The 19842-nt window shown below is 26.3% G+C and overlaps 1 long non-coding RNA gene across 5 annotated transcripts; it reads right to left on the reverse strand.

The window, feature by feature from the left end:
• Positions 1 to 6828: 6828 nt before the first annotated feature.
• Positions 6829 to 18294, reverse strand: LOC145828718 (uncharacterized). 5 transcript variants are annotated; one of them, XR_014369524.1, is made up of 7 exons: positions 17807 to 18294; positions 13091 to 13188; positions 11291 to 11407; positions 10975 to 11045; positions 9678 to 9801; positions 9455 to 9525; positions 6829 to 7317 (listed from the first exon to the last, which is right to left on the reverse strand). It is a non-coding gene; the product is annotated as an uncharacterized LOC145828718 (long non-coding RNA). The 5 variants fall into 5 exon arrangements; XR_014369525.1 differs by lacking the exon at positions 17807 to 18294 and adding an exon at positions 16200 to 16272 and having other exon boundaries at positions 11339 to 11407; XR_014369523.1 differs by lacking the exon at positions 17807 to 18294 and adding an exon at positions 16200 to 16272.
• Between the last annotated feature and the right edge of the window lie 1548 nt (positions 18295 to 19842).

Consider the following 19842-nt stretch of genomic DNA (forward strand, 5'->3'; position numbering starts at 1 on the left):
TCAATTTCTTTTAATGTTTATCCCCTATTATTTTGTTTTCAATTCTTTCAAACAACAATATACTATATATCAACCATAGGACAACGTGTTACATTTCAAATAAATTTCATATTCTATAATTTTCAACTTAATAATGCATTGTTTTTTGAAATCCATTGAATTTCAATGCCTATAGTTCATTTGTTCGTCCTTACGTGCTTACAGATTATAATTTAGTTAATCTTTTTTAAGAAAGCATTAATATTTTTCTTTTAAATTTTCTCAACGTATAACTTAATTCACACAAATTTTTTTATCATTTGCCATTTTTATATTATTTTACTACATATTTACAATTTGAAAATCCGCTTTGCGGTGAAACAGTATAACTGTGTTTGTTTAAATAATAAAACTTAAATTTTATTAAAATACAATTCTTTTTCTTTTGAAATGCTTATATGAAATAATCTTGTACAGAAAACTAGAAATTTATGTAATTATTAAGAATGTACAGCTATAAAAATTAATTGAAAACAAGTCTTACATCTACTTTTAGTAATTACTACAATCAAAAAAATTTTTGAATAAAATTCATTGTTGAAAGAGTCAATCGATTTAAAATATGTAATTAGTAATTTTTCTAAACAAATAAAATATGTTTTTAACATGACTCAAAATTGAAAACATATTTTAAGTCCACTGTAAAAAATATTACCTTCATTTAATAAAAGTTACTGGCCGCCCTAATTTAAAAAACATATTGTACTTTTAAAAGAGGGACACTGCTTCAAAAAAAAAAGCTTTATACATATTAAAAATACTTCAAGAGCAAACTTAAAACTTTGTTAAAACTTTATAATAAAGTTCTTTGTTTTATCTAAAAAATTAAAAAATATTCCTTTTTTAATTTGGGCAACTTAAAAAATAGGTTTTCTCAGAAACATGATGTTTGTACATATAACCTGCACTGCTTACAGCAAACAACCAAAAACTTTAACCTTAAATTTATTTAAAACTGTTTTCTATTGAATTCCACTTAAGTCGTTTGTGTTCTAAACCTCTAAAAACAATTTGAAACCAATCATCTGAAAATATAAAAAATACATACATTTGACTTACACGAAATGGTGTTTTCTGGAAACCGCAGTCTGCTTTTTATAGGCTTGCCGTACATCTAAGAGTATCTAGAGAACTTTTCATACAAGAATATTTTGTTAGTTAAATTTATTACATTGCTTACTCAATACACAAAATGTGAAACAGTATCATTTCTCTGCAACACATTTTCAAACAAATATCATAAAAAATCAACTGAGAAGTGATTATACTTTTACTCACATCCTTATCTTTAGATTAAATAGTTTTTAATTTCATAAAAATATATTTACATACAATTTAAATCAATTATTTTTAAAATACCATATAATAAAAAAGTACTTTATGATAATATTCAAAGGAAAATATTTATTTATTCTTTCTATATCAAAAATATCAATCAAAAGATAAAATCTTCATTTCATATTTTGAACTACCTTTAACATATTAATAAAGCAACTCATAACTAATAGAATTTATAGGTTATTATTTAAATGGTAAACGTAAAAATTCAGTTTAATTCCATATTTTATAAGAATTCTGTTAATTAATAATAACAACATTAGCGCTTTTATGAACGCTTTATTTTATTTGATAACCACTTTTTATAGAACATAAAAATATTCTTTAAAGTTATAAAATATAGTGCGTTTTGTTTAAGCTTGCACACGGTTTAATTACTTTATGTTAAAAAATATATCTAACATTGCAAAAACGTGTAAATAATAAAATAATAACTAAATTTGAACAATATTTCTTAAAACTTTTTGGTATAGTTTTTTTTCTATTCTAGTTTTTTTTTTTACCTCGCACCAGAGATAATACGAACTATTAATAAAAGTTAGTTTTTTTAATTTAAAATGAAATGCTTAAATAAATTTGGCTATACGTTTATCGCCTCAATGGCAACTATGCGTTGCACCATTAATACTAAACTCATTTTGATGTCTTTAATCTAAAAATCAAGTTATTCTGAAGAATAAATGTGTTTGGTAGCCGAGGAAAAAATCTACAAAAGAAACACTAAATAAATAAATTTACTTGAATGTCTAATAATTCTAAATCGTAAGGGAGTTTTTTTTTCATCTGGTTTTGTAAAGTTTTATTCAAACTTTAAGTTGCTTTTAACAAATAGTTAATACTAAGTAAAATTTTGAGATGTAGCCTGTTAAAGTAGAACTGACCTCTTAAAGGATTTTTATGGAAAGAAAAAACTAATAGTATATCTCCTACGTTTTTTCAGACAAATAACTCAATTTTCAGGATATATACCTTGCAAAATTTAGAAAAATATGTATAAACGAATTTTTAACTTGAAAAGTAAATGTTAAATGATCAAAGAACTTAATAAAATTTATATTTTAGTTTATTTTTGAAAATTAAAAACTAAAATCTGGTAATACTTGAATTTTTTTTTTCAATTGCACTTCCTGAATTATTTATCTCAAAAAACGTAGAAGATAGATTTTTGGTAGTTACCCCCATAAGGAACCTTTTGTACTCTCTGATTATCTCAAAAATTAGTTTGAATTTTTAAAATATGTAAAAGCAACTTAAAACTTTGTTAAAGTTCTATAAAAACAGATCAAATTTAAAAAAAAAAGTGATTTACCCTTTTATGGTCTTAAGAGTGTGAACATTGTAACAACCATTAAAATTAATATATTGAGATATAAAGATAGATAGATATTTATCATTACTGTCGTTAAATACTATGTTCAATAAATAAATTAATCAATTTCATTTTTAATACTTTTCGAAAAAATTACTTTTAAAATACCTATGTCTACTTATTATTACAGTGACAGGGTTGCCAAAGTTTTTTGGTAAGCTTTTTCCAAGTTTTCTGAATTTGTACAGATTTTTTAAAAACAAGTGTTTTGGTTTATTTTTAGTAAAAAAGTAATTTTAATGTAAAAAAAGCATCTTCAATAGTATAACAACATTGAAAAGATACTGTGAAGCTTTAAATATGATTTTTAATGAAAAAAATTTAAGTGATACAACAATTTATTTATCTCTTTGATAGATTTTTTGTATCTGGTTGAAATTCTTTTACTTGAAATAAAAATAAAAAAAGTTTAAAATTTCAGGGTTTTCCAAGTTTTACCAGTTTTTTTTGCCTAAATTGTCAAATTCCAGGTTTTTCCAAGATTCTAAATTTTTCTGGCAACCCTGCTGTGAGCTTTAAACTTTTGTTTACTATAAAGCTAACTTTATTATCAAGGTTATTTTTTTGCTATTTTGTATTATTGATATCAATATACTTAAATTTTTTTTTTATTGATGATACAAACTATCAATTTCAATATACTTGTAGTTAATTTTATTTAAATATCAATACATACTTTAAATAACGACTTTTTTAATAAACAAATAATTATAATTAATAATTAATAATTATTTTAATGTCTAAATGTTATTTACTGTTTTGAAATTATTTGAAAAGGTCGGCTAAGGCCCACCGAAACCGGTAATAAACCAAAGCAGTGCTTAAACATTTGTTTTTATTATATTTAGCTCTTTACATTGTGTAAGTTGAGCACTTTTTTTGAAGTCAATTTCAATAATACAGCAAGGCCCCTAATAATAGTTGAGCCACCTTCAATTGACACAAAGTGACAATGGCAGCATATGAAAAGCTGAATTTTAATTATTCAACTAAGAACATTCCTTTATGCAATAAGATAGAATACAAAATAAAGTTAATGGAAAAAATTAGAAGTTTCTGTAGACGAATTAGAATCAAACTTTACTTCTGCACCAATGATGAAGATAGCACAGACATGATAGAAAATAAAGAGACATATGGTTTCAAATCAAAATTCACACCTAAGCAACCTGAAGAACTCAAGAATTTTGAAAATGAAATGTTCGATCTAATTAATCAAGTTAAATTTAGAAAATCTAAAGACAAATTCCAACAAGAGCTTCAAAAAGACTTAAGACAAATAGGCAAAACCAAAAGCCTAATAGTACCAGCCGACAAGACAAACAACTACTACAAGATTCCTAAATTAGAATACGACAGCCTATTACTAAAATCGATCCGAAAATCATATAAAAAAAGTGACAAAACAGTTATGAATGAGATAAATAAAGAAGCCAAAGAAATAGTAACAAATCTAAAACTTGAAAAGAAATTGGTAAACCACTTACCTAAGCAACAATGCTATATAACGCTAAAAGACCACAAAAAGGATTTCGCCAGCAATCCCAAAACAAGATTAATAAATCCTAGCTATTCAGACATAGGTCAAATTAGCAAATGTATAATTGACAGAATCAACAATGTATTAAGAAAATCAACCAAATACCTACAGTGGCGAAGTTCCCAAGAAGTCTTAAACTGGTACAAAAAACTAAAAAAACACAAATACAAGTTCATGAAGTTTGACATTGTGGAGTTTTACCCATCTATATCAGAAAAGCTATTAAGTAAAGCCTTAGCTTTTGCAAAAGAAAGTACAAAAGTAAGCGAACAAGAAATTAAGATCATCTTAAACGCATCTAAATCTGTATTACATAACAAAGAAGAAATATGGGTAAAAAGAAAGAGTAACACAGAAGAGAATGAACTTTTCGACATCACCATGGGAGGTAAGCATGGAGCGGAAATATGCGAACTAGTAGGTCTCTATATACTACATAAACTCAGGAATGCGCTCCCAAACCTAACAACAGGATTGTACCGCGACGATGGCTTAATGGTCATAGAAAAAAACAAAAGTAATGTTGATATAGAGAAAATTAAAAAATCCATGCACAACATATCAAAAGAAATGGGAATAAAGTTAGATATTGAAAATCCTTCACGTAAAATTAACTATCTAGACTTAAGCTTCAATCTATACAACCACACATTCCAACCATATAGAAAAGAAAACAGCAAAATTATATATATTAATTCAAAGTCCAACCACCCTCCAGCAATACTGAAACAAATCCCAAAAATGATAGAAGAAAGACTTTCCAAAAATTCTAGCAATGAAAATCTATTCAATGAAATAAGTAAAGATTACAATGACGCAATAAAGTTAAGTGGCTATAATTACAAAATAAAGTTCAAAGATGAAGATGATGAAAAGAAACAGCCTAGAAAAAGAAAAAGAAAAATAATATGGTTTAATCCACCATACTGCAAATCAATAAAAACAAACATTGGCAAGAAATTTCTCCAAATAATAAACAAATACTTCGGAGTAGACAGTAAATTCAAAAAATACTTGAATAAGAACAACATCAAATTAAGTTACAGCTGTTTGCCAAACATTGAGACAATCATAAAGAATCATAACAAGAAGCTCACAAACTGCAACAAGAATGATGAAGATGAAACATGTAACTGTAGAAACAAAGAGAAATGTCCTTTGAAAGGCGGTAACTGTAGAGCAAAAAATGTCATATACCAAGCCACAGTAAAAACTGACAATGCAACTAAATCATATATTGGCCTAAGCGCCAACCAATTTAAAAAAAGAGTGGCAACCCACAGAACGACAATAAATAGCAAACCAGAAGATAAAAATTATATTCAATACAAACAAGCAACTGAGCTATCAAAATACATCCACACATTGAAGAACGAAAATAAGAATTATGAATTGACTTGGACAATACTGGAAAAAGAATATGAATCAAGACCGAGAATCGAGACGTGCAGGTTGTGCTTGAAAGAAGCATTAAAGATCCTACAAGCAGATAAGAACTGTATTAACAAAAGATCAGAAGTAATGAGCTCTTGCAGGCACAGAAACAAATTTTTATTATTCTATTGGAATGAGTCTAAAACCTAATAATTTAAATATTTTTAGCATTTTAATCATCCGTTAGTTTTTTCAGAATTTTGTTAAGAATTTGTTGTGTTTCCGTTTATATTACTGCATTTAGTTTTTTAATTTCTTTTATTTTTATTTATTAATTAATACCAATATTTAGTTCACCTAATTATGCATTTTTCATTAAAATTTGAATAGTTAATGTTTATTTATTTTTTACGCATCAATGAGTTCAGATTCACATTACTGCCAATGTCTAAATGTTATTTACTGTTTTGAAATTATTTGAAAAGGTCGGCTAAGGCCCACCGAAACCGGTAATAAACCAAAGCAGTGCTTAAACATTTGTTTTTATTATTTTTTATTATATTGTTTTTATTAATAAACAAATAAAAAATTCAATCATAGCTGGTAATGTCAGGTTTGTTAAATCATTTAGTCTCTTTTTATATATAATTGACAATAAAATAAAAAATTAATTAATTCATGTTTTTTCGGTCCAAACAGGTAATTTAATCTTGTTGACTTATCCTAGCTACTATAATTAACTTTACAGCTTAACAAAATTTTGAAATTTTAAGATACAATGGTTAAAAGGTATAAATTCAAACACTTGCCTTACCAAGAGACTAAGTATAAGTTCGAATAAGAAAAATTTATTAAAAGACAGATCTTCTCCTTAGCATTTGACGCTTCAACTTTTTTAATCAATTTTGCATATGAATTTTCACAAAATAACAAGTAATAGAAAAGAAAAAAAAATGTTTTATAACTTAGTTTTGGAAAATTTGTAGTGTTTGGAGGTTTTTTTATAGTTTTATTAGAAACTTTTAGGTATTCGTTTGAAAATTTTAGGTGGAACTTTTTCGAGAAAATTTACCTTAAAAATTACTATGTTTACATTTTATACAGAACTTTTTACAATTTTGACCGATTATCATAAATAAAATATAGAGCTATTACTCTATGAAAATTTATTAATAAAAAGTGATATAACATTCTCAACTGCAATAAAAGAGATAAAAAAAATTATAATGGTTTGACCTCTTTATAGCGTTTTATTACTCTTAAATAAAAAACTAATTTCAAAACTGCTTATCTTGGATTCCAGTTCAAAATAGTCTTCATCTATAAAACTTCACAATTTTTTCATCAATGCACAAAACCAATTATACTTTTAAAATTCAACACAAACCAGTACATAAAACAAATAAAGAGAAAAACTAGATGCGTAGGAATTACAAAATCAGTCTAGTTCTGGGTATTTGTAATAATTTTAATGTTAAGCTTAAAACGAAAAATATATAAATACGAGTCAAACTTAATACTCAAATATTTTTTTTATTACAAAATGATAGAATCATGAACTTGGGCAAATAGAAATTAAAGTTACCAACGAAAACAAATTTTAAACTTGTTGTCCACTTACAATTGCTTCCTTACGTCTGAGAGATTGATGAAGCATCTGTGTTTTAATTATTTTTATTACAGACAAAAACTTTACTTGATTAAATAACAAAAAAGAGTTTGAATTAAGATAAATGAGTTTTTATGCAATAATTTAAAAAAAACTTGCTGAAAGTTACCAAAACTAAACTTTTTAAATAAACATGGTTGTAAGATATAAAGTGAAACGTAGCTTAATTTATTAATTTAGCTATGTGTTTAAAAACTTAAAATTTTGAAACAGTAAAACAATCAAGTAAAAATTAATTACATAGTTTCTGATACGTAAAGCAAACCATTCAACCTAGGTTAAAAAAGTATGATTCAATGACAAAAATGAAAACATTAAGTTAAAAATTAAAAGGAAAAAAAAAGAGACTGATAACCTAATAAACCTGAAATAAACATTAATTTAATAAGTTTAGCTAGAAATCTAGCCTGAGATTTAGGAAAATTATCTACACTAGCTCAATTTTTTTACATATCTTCAAACGAACCTGAGTCGGCCTTATTTTTCAAACAAAATTCAAACTAGCCTGAGTTACCCAAGGTGGACTGAGTATGTTGCAATCCCTTGGTATAAGTTTTATTTTCTAACAAATAATTATTATAAGATTTGTAACCTTGTATTTAAAAACTACATTTAATTTATTCATTAAATTCATGAGACTTTCTTTTTTTGGTGTATATATAAATTAGTTTATACTAATTTTATACAAAACTAACTATTTTTCATTATTGCTGACAGCAGTTTTGACGCATAAGTGTCAGCTTTAGATGTAAGAAATTTTATAGAAAAAAATTAATAAAAGTTTAAAAAATACACAGCGTATGTATTACTTATTGATGTATTAAACAGAACCGAAATATTCATTAAAAAAATACTTCTGCACAAATTATTAACATTTATAAAAAAGCATTCTACTGCTTGAAAAAGTATGTTCTAATTAAAGATAGCTTTATTCAATTAACCAAATTTGTTACAGAAGCAGTAGAATTTACTTTCAACAGATTGACAATATAGCAACTGAGTTTAGGACCTACTATTAAGTCTACTTGAATACAACAAATTAGCTCGATTTTAATTCACTTGTAAATATTTTAGACAAGTTGATGATTGTATTATCATAAGTAACAAATAAAAGTAAGCTTCTCATGCGTCACTTTTGCACGCAGGGCCACTTGTGCACAGCGTCATTTTTGCACAAAGTAAGCACTTTAAGAGGTACGCATCTGCATACACCCGCCTAAAGTACGCACCCATGTAAAGTACACACCACCGTTGAGCACAGGTGCGTCTTTTACGCAGGTTTGTACCTGTTTTAGTGCGTACTTTGTGCAAAAGTGAGGCCTTCACAAGTGACCCTGCATACACCCGCCTAAAGTACGCACCCATGTAAAGTACACACCACCGTTGAGCACAGGTGCGTCTTTTACGCAGGTTTGTACCTGTTTTAGTGCGTACTTTGTGCAAAAGTGAGGCCTTCACAAGTGACCCTGCATACACCCGCCTAAAGTACGCACCCATGTAAAGTACACACCACCGTTGAGCACAGGTGCGTCTTTTACGCAGGTTTGTACCTGTTTTAGTGCGTACTTTGTGCAAAAGTGAGGCCTTCACAAGTGACCCTGCGTGCAAAGTAGTTGCGGTGCAAGTCTCCCTTGAGCTAAAGTGACGCTCATGCAAAAGTGACTACTTGTGCTAAAGTGACGCTTCATACAAAAGTGACCGTTCCCACCTACATTGTGCTTAAGTAGAGCTAACAACAAATGAAAAACCTTATTAAATAATTAAAATGATTACAATAGAATTAACAAAAGTAAGTAGCAGAACAGAAAATTAATATTATAAGTTCTCTAGTATCCCAATTTTTTTATTTAAAAAAAAAACTAGTCTGATTCATCCTGGTTTAATTTAAACTTTAAACTAGCCCAAGTTATCCTGATTATGTGGCAACACCGCAATATGGGCAAGATTGAAAATACAATGTAAAAAAAAATACTGATTAAAATGTATTTCTTGTTGCAAATTTTCTTTATTACTTAAAAATTAACTTTAGGCGATTTTTACTTAAGTTAGTACAGTAAAGAGATAAAACTGAAGTATGAAAACTTGTCGCAAGTAATTTTAAAACTTATGTAAAACAAACAATTACCTGTTAACCAAATTGACTATTCTCCATCAAATATTCATAATGGACTGATGGATTCTTGCATGCAAAGTAATCTGAATAATAATTATTCTTTCAGTATGTTATATAACAAAATTGTAAAAACTTAAACATAGTTTTTTAAATCAGCTCAAGTGTAGTTAGAATCACTATACATCATTTAAATTATTTAAAATTAGTAATTAAAAACAAGGAGATATCAACTGACTTGAAACCAAATAGGAATATATTTGTGACACTTCTTGAATATAACTCATGAAATTTGAACTGTAGCGCCTTTTTTTTTTTTTGCTTCCTTCACAAAAGAAGACTAGAATCAATACTAACTGCCCCTGAAATGTTTTACAGATTTTAAAATTTTAACATATGAATTATCTTCTTATACAATTAAACATTCATTAGTTTGTCAGATTACCAAAGATGAAGTAACCATGATTTCAAGCAGCCATTATTCAGTCACAATCACCTATATAAACCACTGTCATGACATCACTATGTACCTCTGTTTCAAAACGCAAACAAAAAGTCTTTGATGTTGCATTAGTCTTATTTAAAGAGGATTGTTGATTTGAACAACTTTTTACAACAACCAGCCACTGAATTGTGTGTAATTGTGACATCACAAAGCACAAAAAAGGCGGTAGTCAAGATTAGTTGATTCTGGTGATTGAAACTTTGACTGCTTAAAAGTCTTTACTTCGCCATTTTTTATATCATCATGCAAACTAATTATCTTAGCTTATTTTGCCATCAATTACATACTTTTAACTTAATAAGGTCAAAAGTATTACATTGTTTTTACGAGTTTATTTTACTTTATCAAATAATATTTTAGCTAATAGATTTTCCTTATCATTTAACAGAATTCCAAGTAATTTTTGAGATATAAGGAATTAAAGTTGATGAGTAGAATACAGGGTTGACACTCTTTTAGTTAAAGAAACTTAACTGAGTGACCAAGTCTGTCCTGAGTCATCTTAAAGTTTTTTTTTAGATTCATACTAGTCTAGATTACCTTGAGTAATCCTAATTTATACCAGGTCATTTTGAGATTTTCAAAAGTTTCAAAATATCCTAAACATCTTGAGGGTGTGGCAAACCTGTTATAAAAAAACTAAACTGGCTTGAGAAAACTGGAGTTTTTTTAATTTCAAACTAGCTTGAGTCATCTTAATATTTTCAAAAACTTGAAATTGTCCTGAGTTATCAGGAGTATCTTAAGTGTGTGGAAACCCTACATATGGCCAGGATTAAAAATAAAGTGTAAAAAATCAATTATTGATCAAAAGTATTACTTGTTAAAAACTTTATTTATTTAGAACAAATCTTATATAATTTTTGACAAAAAAAATCTATTTAAAAAACACCAACATGCTCAAAATCTAATACTTTACTTCTTAAACTAATACTTGTATATTATCATTATAAAACTAATCAGTAGTATAAAATAAAAGTATGAAAACTTGTTGCAATTAATTGAATAATTTATGTAAACAAATAATTACCTGTGAATCAAATTGATCATTTTCTATTAAACTTTCATAGTTGACTGATGAATTCTTGTATGGAAAGTAATCTGAATAATAATTATTCTTTCAGTATGTTTATATATCAAAATTAAACACTTAAACATAGTTTTTTAAATCAGCTCAAGTGTAGTTAGAATCACTGTTAGTATTCATGCTTTGCCACAAAAAAAAATAAAAACAATAAAATTAATAGTTAAATTTTGAAAATTTAAGACAAAGCTACTAACTCAATGAAAAATTCTACATCATTTAAAAAAATTATAAAGTGAAAAAAAAATTGACTTTAACTGACTTAAAACTAATTGGTAAAATACTAGTGACACTTAATATAACTTATGACATTTGAATTGTAAATCCAATCATTATATTTTGTAACTCCACAAACAGAGAAGAGTAGAATCAATACACCCTGAAATATTTTACAAATTTTAAAGTTTTTAATATATGAATTATCTTCTTCTACAATTAAACATTCATTAGTTTGTCAGATTACCAAAGATGAAGTAACCATGATTTCAAGCAGCCATTATTCAGTCACAATCACCTATAGAAACCACTGTCATGACATCACTATGTACCTCTGTTTCAAAACGCAAACAAAAAGTCTTTGATGTTGCATTAGTCTTATTTAAAGAGGATTGTTGATTTGAACAACTTTTTACAACAACCAGCCACTGAATTGTGTGTGATTGTGACATCACAAAGCACAAAAAAGGCGGTAGTCAAGATTAGTTGATTCTGGTGATTGAAACTTTGACTGCTTAAAAGTCTTTACTTTGCCATTTTTTATATCATCATGCAAACTAATTATCTTAGCTTATTTTGCCAACAATTATATTTAATACACTTAATAAGGTCAATTGTATCATATTATTTTTACAAGTTTATTTTACTGTAAGAGTTATATTTGAGCTGACAGATATTCTAAACCATTTAACTTTTAAGATATAAGGGATTTAAATTGGTGACTTAAATACAAGGTTGCCACTCTTTGAGTCAAGAAAACTAAACTGAGTGAACTACTATGGTTGCCCTGGGATTTCCAAAAACTTAAAACTGTCCAGAGTTATTCTGAGTTTCCTTAGTGTGTTGCAAATCTGTAATTTAATAGTAGTTTCTTGTGTAACCTAATTTCATATTTTAAGTAAAAAGTTATGTTAAAACTACAGTTTTTTTTAAATTTTATGTATTAACTTCCGAGTTTTTCTTGCTAAAGTTTCAAGCTCTGCAATTTTCCAAGCACTGCCAAGTGATCCAGCCCCTCAAAAAAATTATTTTTACCAAAAAAGTATTTTTAGTAAAAGTTATTTTCAGTCTTTTTGATTGTTCCTTCCATAAGCAACCTATTCAACTCTCACATACTTTTGAAGGTGGGCAGCAATTCTAATTTGGATAACTCAAATTCTAACAAATCAAATTCTAAGATTTTCAAAGAACTTGAACTCAAAAAGTAATGTATACTTTTTTTATATATAAAATAAGTAGGTATTGTTAATATCTACAGGCTATATATTACTTTTGAAAAACTTTAAATATTTTTTGAGATATGGCTAAGATTAGCTTAAAAATATAGCTATTTTCATTATTTTTTAAATATCGTAGAAATATTTAAAATTTTGGAAAAAATAAAAAATCCCTTGTGGTATTAATAAGACCTACAAGCGTACTTTTTATTTTTTCTAAATACAGCACTTTTTGAGATATCGTCTCTTAAATACATTTTTAAGGATTTTGAAATGTCAAAACTTGAATTGTCCAGATTTGAATTGTCATGTCACTAACTTTAAATGCTCAACTTCAAAAGTTGCTTTTTGAATAGTAAAAATCAACTGATAGATTACTTACTAACTAATGTTATAATTAAGACTTTTTTAAAAAAGTATTTACTGCCTTTCCCCCATTTATGGCCTGAACACAAAAAGTTTGCTTAAATGAATTTGGTACTTTGAAAATTGTTGTTATTATCTATATTGTTAACATCTTTTACTAAAAACATTATTAATAATGTAGTTGTAAAACAATAATTTGGCTAACAAAGCTTCAAAAACCTGAAAACATATTTACTTAATTAAATGCACATCTAAAAATTTACCTAATTGAAACCGGTTTGTACTCAGAAAGGATTCTGTTGGCAGCTCATGGTCACTCTTGACTGAACTAAAGATGCAGAAACTTTAAAGCAAGCTCCATCTAGTAAAAAATATTTACTTTAAGTTCAAAAGCTTAATAATACATACAAAATATAAGTAGTGAAACTATACTCAATTATCATATACTGTAGACTACCGCTTAAGTACGCAAATTGATCCCGACCAAAAAGTGCGTACTTAGCACGGGTAGTGCGTACTTTTTGACAACATAGTATAATATGAAATTTAGTTGTTTGTTTTCTTTCTTACAACTAGCCACCAAATAATTAAGCCAAATAAACAAGTTGTTTAATTTAAAATAACATCTAATACATAAGTCTAATCTGCAAAATTTTTTAAAAGTTTTTAAAATGATTTATTTTTTCTGTAAAAAGTTTCTACATAATACATACATTTAATATAGAAAGTCAATGTCAGTCAATGATATAGAAAAGAATACTAAGCCATATTTTCCATATTTTGTCTTGTTAGAAGAAAAGTACCAAACTACATTGTGTTTACAAAACATTTTCAAAACATCAATGTGTGTACATTTAAATTAAATTATGACTTAACTATGTTGTATTTGTAGGTTTTTTTAACTTTGTCATCTAGATTTATTTTTTTTATAGGATTACAGCTCAAAAATCATTATTCTTTTCACTTTTCTGCAACCACTACATAAGTATTTAGTTTATTAACATTTAATAACAGGACTGTCACAATCTCAGGCCACTTAGACTAATCAGAATTACTCACCCTAGTTTAAAAGTCTCAGGCTAACTCAGCAGGTTGGCCATTCTACCTGGAAACATATAATTATCTGGAAAAACTTGATGATTGAAAATTTAGGCAAAAAAAATGAAATTTATTAGAAGTTCTAATATAACATCCTTTATTTTGATATTTAAACTTGATATAAATATATAAAAAATATATAAAAAACTTAAAAAAATGTTTATGTCTTTCTGGATAAGTTTGTACTTAAGGCGGGGTGTGCGTACCAAAAAAAGTGTGTACTTAAGCGGTATTTACTGTATTGTAGTTTTTTTACTACTTAGTAGCCATTAAATCAAAACTAGAAAGTATTATGTAGTTGAAAAGCTATAGAAATACAAGCTTAAATTGTTACAAATGTAGGTATATTATGTATGCAACTAAAAAAGCATTTAAAGCACTAAATTGCGCCTCCCATAAGGAACCTATTGTTGCCTCTGACTTTGACCGGCTATATCTCAAAAATTATTTTGAATTTTTAAAATCTGTAAAAAGCATCTAAAAGCTTAGTAAAAACTATATAAAACAAGAACAAAAACCAAAAAAAGGTGTTTACCCCCCCCCCTATGCCTTTAAATAATTTTAAAAAATTCTCTATAAATGCTGTTATCAAAAGCTTAATTTTATTTCAGTAGTAATAGCAAAATTTTTAAACATTTATTTTGTGTAGATAAGCAAAAAAATAAATTTTTTGATTTAGTTAGGATGATAAACTTGGACAGAGAGTAAATTTATCACCTCTTAAATTAAAGCTTTAATTTAAATGTTTTGCTTTATCAAAATTAAGGTTCTATACAAATACTGGTAATTTAAGCTGTGCTTTACACATATTATACAAAAAATTTACTATACTTAAATATAAAATATAAGACCCTGTTTACTAAACTTAAAGAGACAGCAGTTAATAAACAAAATTTTAAACTTTTCACAATTTTTTTTGATTATTACTAGCAACTCTTATATTAGTTTCAATATGCTTTAACTTATATATAATATAAAAGATAAGTATATAATTAATTCAAATTTAATTCAGAGCAATGGCAATAAAACTTTTTAAACTCAAGAATTAAGGAAATATAAATGTTATTATTGAAAAACTAGTTTAAAAAGTAGGCACCTTGTATTTATGTTTGATAACTTAATACTAAAGAATAATATTTTTTATTTCTTTTAACATAAACAGTTCCTTAAATATGAGTGATATAGTTGCCTTACATTGAAAATATAAAGCAAGTAAATGGTAATTACCTAGCATGATGTCACACTAATATGGAGCTGGATTTAGAAAGTAAATAATATAGTTTATAAAATTTCAACTCAATATTGGTGCAACAAAAGGCTAAATAATTACACATCAACTTTTTTATTAAATAGAAAATAAACTATAAAAATAAGACTATTTTTAACACAGTATTTTTCCATTTGATTAAAAGGGTGGCCACTGTTTTTTGCAAAATTTCTTTCTGGGTTATCTGAATATTTTCAGATTTTTGAAAGTAAATGCTTGGCCTAATCAAGTTTAAACTTGAGATTATGGTTAAAATCTTTGTTAAGTAGTATAACAACATTGAAACAATAGTGTAAAGCTATGTTAAATGTGTCTTTAAATTAATAAATACTGATGATAACAAAAACTTTTTATCTATGTGAATGATAGACTTTTGTGTCAAGTCAAAATTTTACAACTTAACATGTAGAAATTGTTTAAAATTCCAGGTTTTTATTTAATTTCTCAAATGCCAGGTTTTCAGGATCCCAGGTTTAGTGGCCACACTCTTAAAATTTGAAATGAAAAAAATAGTAACAATAAACTAATATGATTGTTAGAAACAAAACTAACTTTATTTTTTAGCACTGGTAAAGATGAAAAATATTGTAAAACTAAAAATTAATGAGAGAATTAAAATTTTTGTAGAACAATAGTTGCTGCTTTAAGTTATATATAGTAGTCAAGACTTATAATTAATTTTTAGAAAATGTAATTAGTTCTCTATAACTGTTTGAAATAAAATATTTTTATTTAATTGTCTGTAAAACTTAAATCTGCTTCATATTTCCTGTATATGAAGAAAGAAGGTTATAAATTGAAATAATTAACCTTCATTTAAGTTTGAAAACTTTTTATTAATAACAATAACAAAAAAGAGAACAACATAAAATTAATAAACAATAGAACATTAATTTGTCAGGCTCTTTTAACCACATTTTAAAACAAGTTATACACCAATATCAACTGAAAAAACTTAATAAACTGATAATTGTAAATTTATATTTATATTTAAAAAAATAACTAACAATTTTGTTGAAAAGTGTGATGGGAATGGTAAATATAAATTTATAACATTATCTTTAAAGTAGCTGAAACTTGAGTTTACAGAGTGTTACAACTTTAATGGACTTTTAACAATTTAAGGTAAATAGATCATTCTAAAGAACATTGAACCAGTGCACCCAGTCCAGTACTATAAAACTTTTCAAAAAACATAATTTAAATATTTGATTTTAATCATTTCTAAGAATAATAACTAAAATATATTTAATTTACAACATAAATTTTTCAACTTATTTTTTATGTAAAACTAATTAATTTAACTTTTATTTTAAGATTTAAAGTGGGAAAAAAAAAGTAAATAACTTTTAAAAGTTTGGTTAAGAATTCTTTGAAGATATTTCTTAAAGTAAAAGTTTGTTAATTAAAGGTAAAGTTCTTAACTGTTTTTAAAGGTAAAAATAAATTTTCTGGAGTTTAATTACTAAATTCTAAAAATACAAAAAAAAACAACAAAACGCATACATTGAAATACATAAATTGGATTTTTTCCTGCATGTTACTTTCATTAAAAAAGTTTAAAAATACGAAACAATTAAAATTTCAGCTAGGCTTAAATACTAGATAGATAAAATTTTTAAATAATTTTCTTTAATTTTGTAAGTTTGACAGAATATAACTACAAATACTTTTAAGCTGAAAAATTACAGGAATACATTAAAATTAAAAAAAAAACATTGTATTTAAGAATTAAAAATACCGATCTAAGTATAAACTTCACTTATTTTAAAGATTTTTTGATAACCTCAGAGAGTTTTAAACGTTATTAACACTCACAAAAGATTATATATTAATGTTCTTATATTTTTTCGACAAATAAAGTAACTATATGAAAACTCATATTACAACAAGGTAATAAAAACTTTGTTTTTATGAAGTCAGATCACAAACGAGCTTTTTTTTGTAAGTGTTTTTAATTTTTTTAATGTTTTTTTGCTTTTCAACTAATTTCTAATATATTTAAAAAAATAATAACTAAACATTAGTGATAAATCTTTTTTCAAAGTTTTTTTACAAATAAAAATTAGTTTATAACGAGGCAACAAAAATTAAAATTTAGGGTAAACAAGAATGTTTTGAACTATACTCTGTTTTCTAAAGCGTTAAGTTATTTTGCAAAACATCAAAACTTTTTTTTTATGCTTAATCACCATAACAACGTTAGCATTTTAACATATCTGAATAGAATCCTGTAGTATATACTTGTCTGCAACAACAGGTTCCGAGGTCGAATATATTAAATTTCATCTTTTTAGGACTCATCAGACAGTATAATCGCAAAAATCACTTATTTTAACGATAATAAAACGGGCCTTAATGCGTTTGCACTTTAGCTTTCGCTTATAGGTACACTCGGAAATAAATGATGCTATTAAATAATTTACAAATTAACTTTCAACATTATTTTTTGTTATACGTCTGTTTAACTGAAACCTAACTAGATCGAAAGCGGTCGTAAAAAAGCTTCCTAAAATGTTTTTAAGAGTCTCATCTACTGCTTTATAAATGTTTACAAAACTACTTAGTTCTGCGGAAAATATAATAATTATAACTATACATTGACTTATCAAACCTGCGTAAAATGTAATCTCACATTGAAACTGAAGACGTTTTAGATGTTGAGTTGTGAACTATTGGGTTGGGTTTTTTTTTCATACCACGCAGAAGAAGTTGCTTCAGTGCTAGCATAATTATGCCAGCTTGGTTTAACTGAAAAAAGCTGCTTCTTGGAACTTTGTACGCCTCATAGGACAAAATTGGTTGGAGATTGTCTCAAAAACTGTTGTTTATCCTCTTGCGGTGCAGCCTGGGTTCATTTGAAGTGTTAAATCAAAAAAGAAATTCTAATAGATTAGTTTGACTAGCTATCAGTATAAAATACTATCATAACTGTTTTTATCATTTTTATCATATTTGAAGGTGCTTTATTTTTTCACAAAATAAGGAATTTTAGAATTTTTAAACAATAAGAGCTACTTTAATTAAGTTACAGCAACACCTTTAAATATAAACTTATTTTTATAAAATTAAAGTAATGATTTTTATTTGAAAAACTTATAAAAATTCATTTCATTTGAATAAAGCTACTATTTTTAAGAAAGTTTTCGTACTGTCTATACTTTTAAACGAACTTATATTGTAAAAAAAGTTAAGAAACTGACTCAAATTTTAAAAAACTTGTGTTTTAAACATTGCAAAAAATGTGTTACTAGTCACTTGTAGTTTTTCTATTTAAGTAAATGAAACTTATGGTTTAATTTTTAGCATATTTCAAAGTCTAAAATAATTATATTTAACATCTTGTTGATATTATATGGTTTTAATGTTTTTTATCCGTCCTGGACAAGACGTTAAAAGGAATCTGTGGTGTACGACTCGACAACCAAAAGGTTCTTTTTGCAACAGATCCTAGGACCAATTATTATGAGCGTTTTTTTTTCGTTTAACAAGCTAATACAAGTATTTATGCTTAGTTCTGATTAAGCTAACACAACTTTTATAATCTTGACTGTAACTATTTAAATTTTAAGTTGCTTTATTTTCTTTATAAGTTATCTTAAAATTTTTTGATATGTGTATATTTGAAAAATCAATGTAATAGATAAAAATTTTAGAATCAATGTTTGAATTAAAATGAATTATAAACTATGTTTAACCAAATAAAATATTTTATTATATGTACTTTGTAGAACAATAGTTACTTTTCATGCTAGTTTTTATAAATTAATTAATGCTATAACAAAACTTTTAATAAAACAAAGTTACTTTATGTTTAGACAAACTTGTCTTCAACTAAACAGCAAAAACTTAAAAAAATTACCACTAGTTAATTTGATGAATTTACATTAGGAGTTGGTAGCTTTTAATATCCAACTTGAAGGAAGAAAAAAATAACTTGTTCAATAGATTCACTACTTAAAAAAAAAAGAACTGATCTTAGTTGATCAAAATGTTATATCTATGCAACTAATATGTTATGATTACTTATTGAACGAAAAAAAATGCGCTCAAAATGTTGAATCCTAGGCCCTGATGCACGAAGAACCTTTCGGTATATGACTTCTTAGCAAAAAATAGTTAAAAATTAATATGAAACAATTAAACTAATTTAAAGCTGCTTTATAAAAGCTGTTAAAAGAAAACCAAAAATGTCTCATGACAATTGTTCTGAACAAGGCATTATTTGGTATCCGTGGTGTGCGACTTGTTAACCGAAAGGTTCTTCGTGCACCAGAAATTGGGACCAAATATTTTGAGCGTCTTTTTTTTTAGTGTAATAAACTATATATTTTAAGTCGAACTGGTCTAAGTTGCACGAAGACAAAACTTCACGAGGTTACTAAATTGCACGAATGCACAAAATTGCACGAAGCCAAATTTGTACGAGGGAACAAAATTGCACGAAGAAATTTTTGCACTAAGGGTCAATTTTGCACGACTTACATTTTTGCACGAGAGTAAAAAAAACAAAAAAAAAAACTAATAATAATAAAGTTACTGACCGAGGGTAAGGGTTAGGGATATGAGTAATAGTGAAAAAAAATAAATAAAAAACTAATAAAAATTATTATAACAAAAAAATCAAAGTAAATAAAAATTTAATTAAAA

The sequence above is a fragment of the Thalia democratica genome, chromosome 1 (genome assembly GCF_965202585.1).
Source record: "Thalia democratica chromosome 1, ktThaDemo2.hap1.1, whole genome shotgun sequence".
In the NCBI taxonomy this organism is placed as follows: Eukaryota; Metazoa; Chordata; class Thaliacea; order Salpida; family Salpidae; genus Thalia; species Thalia democratica.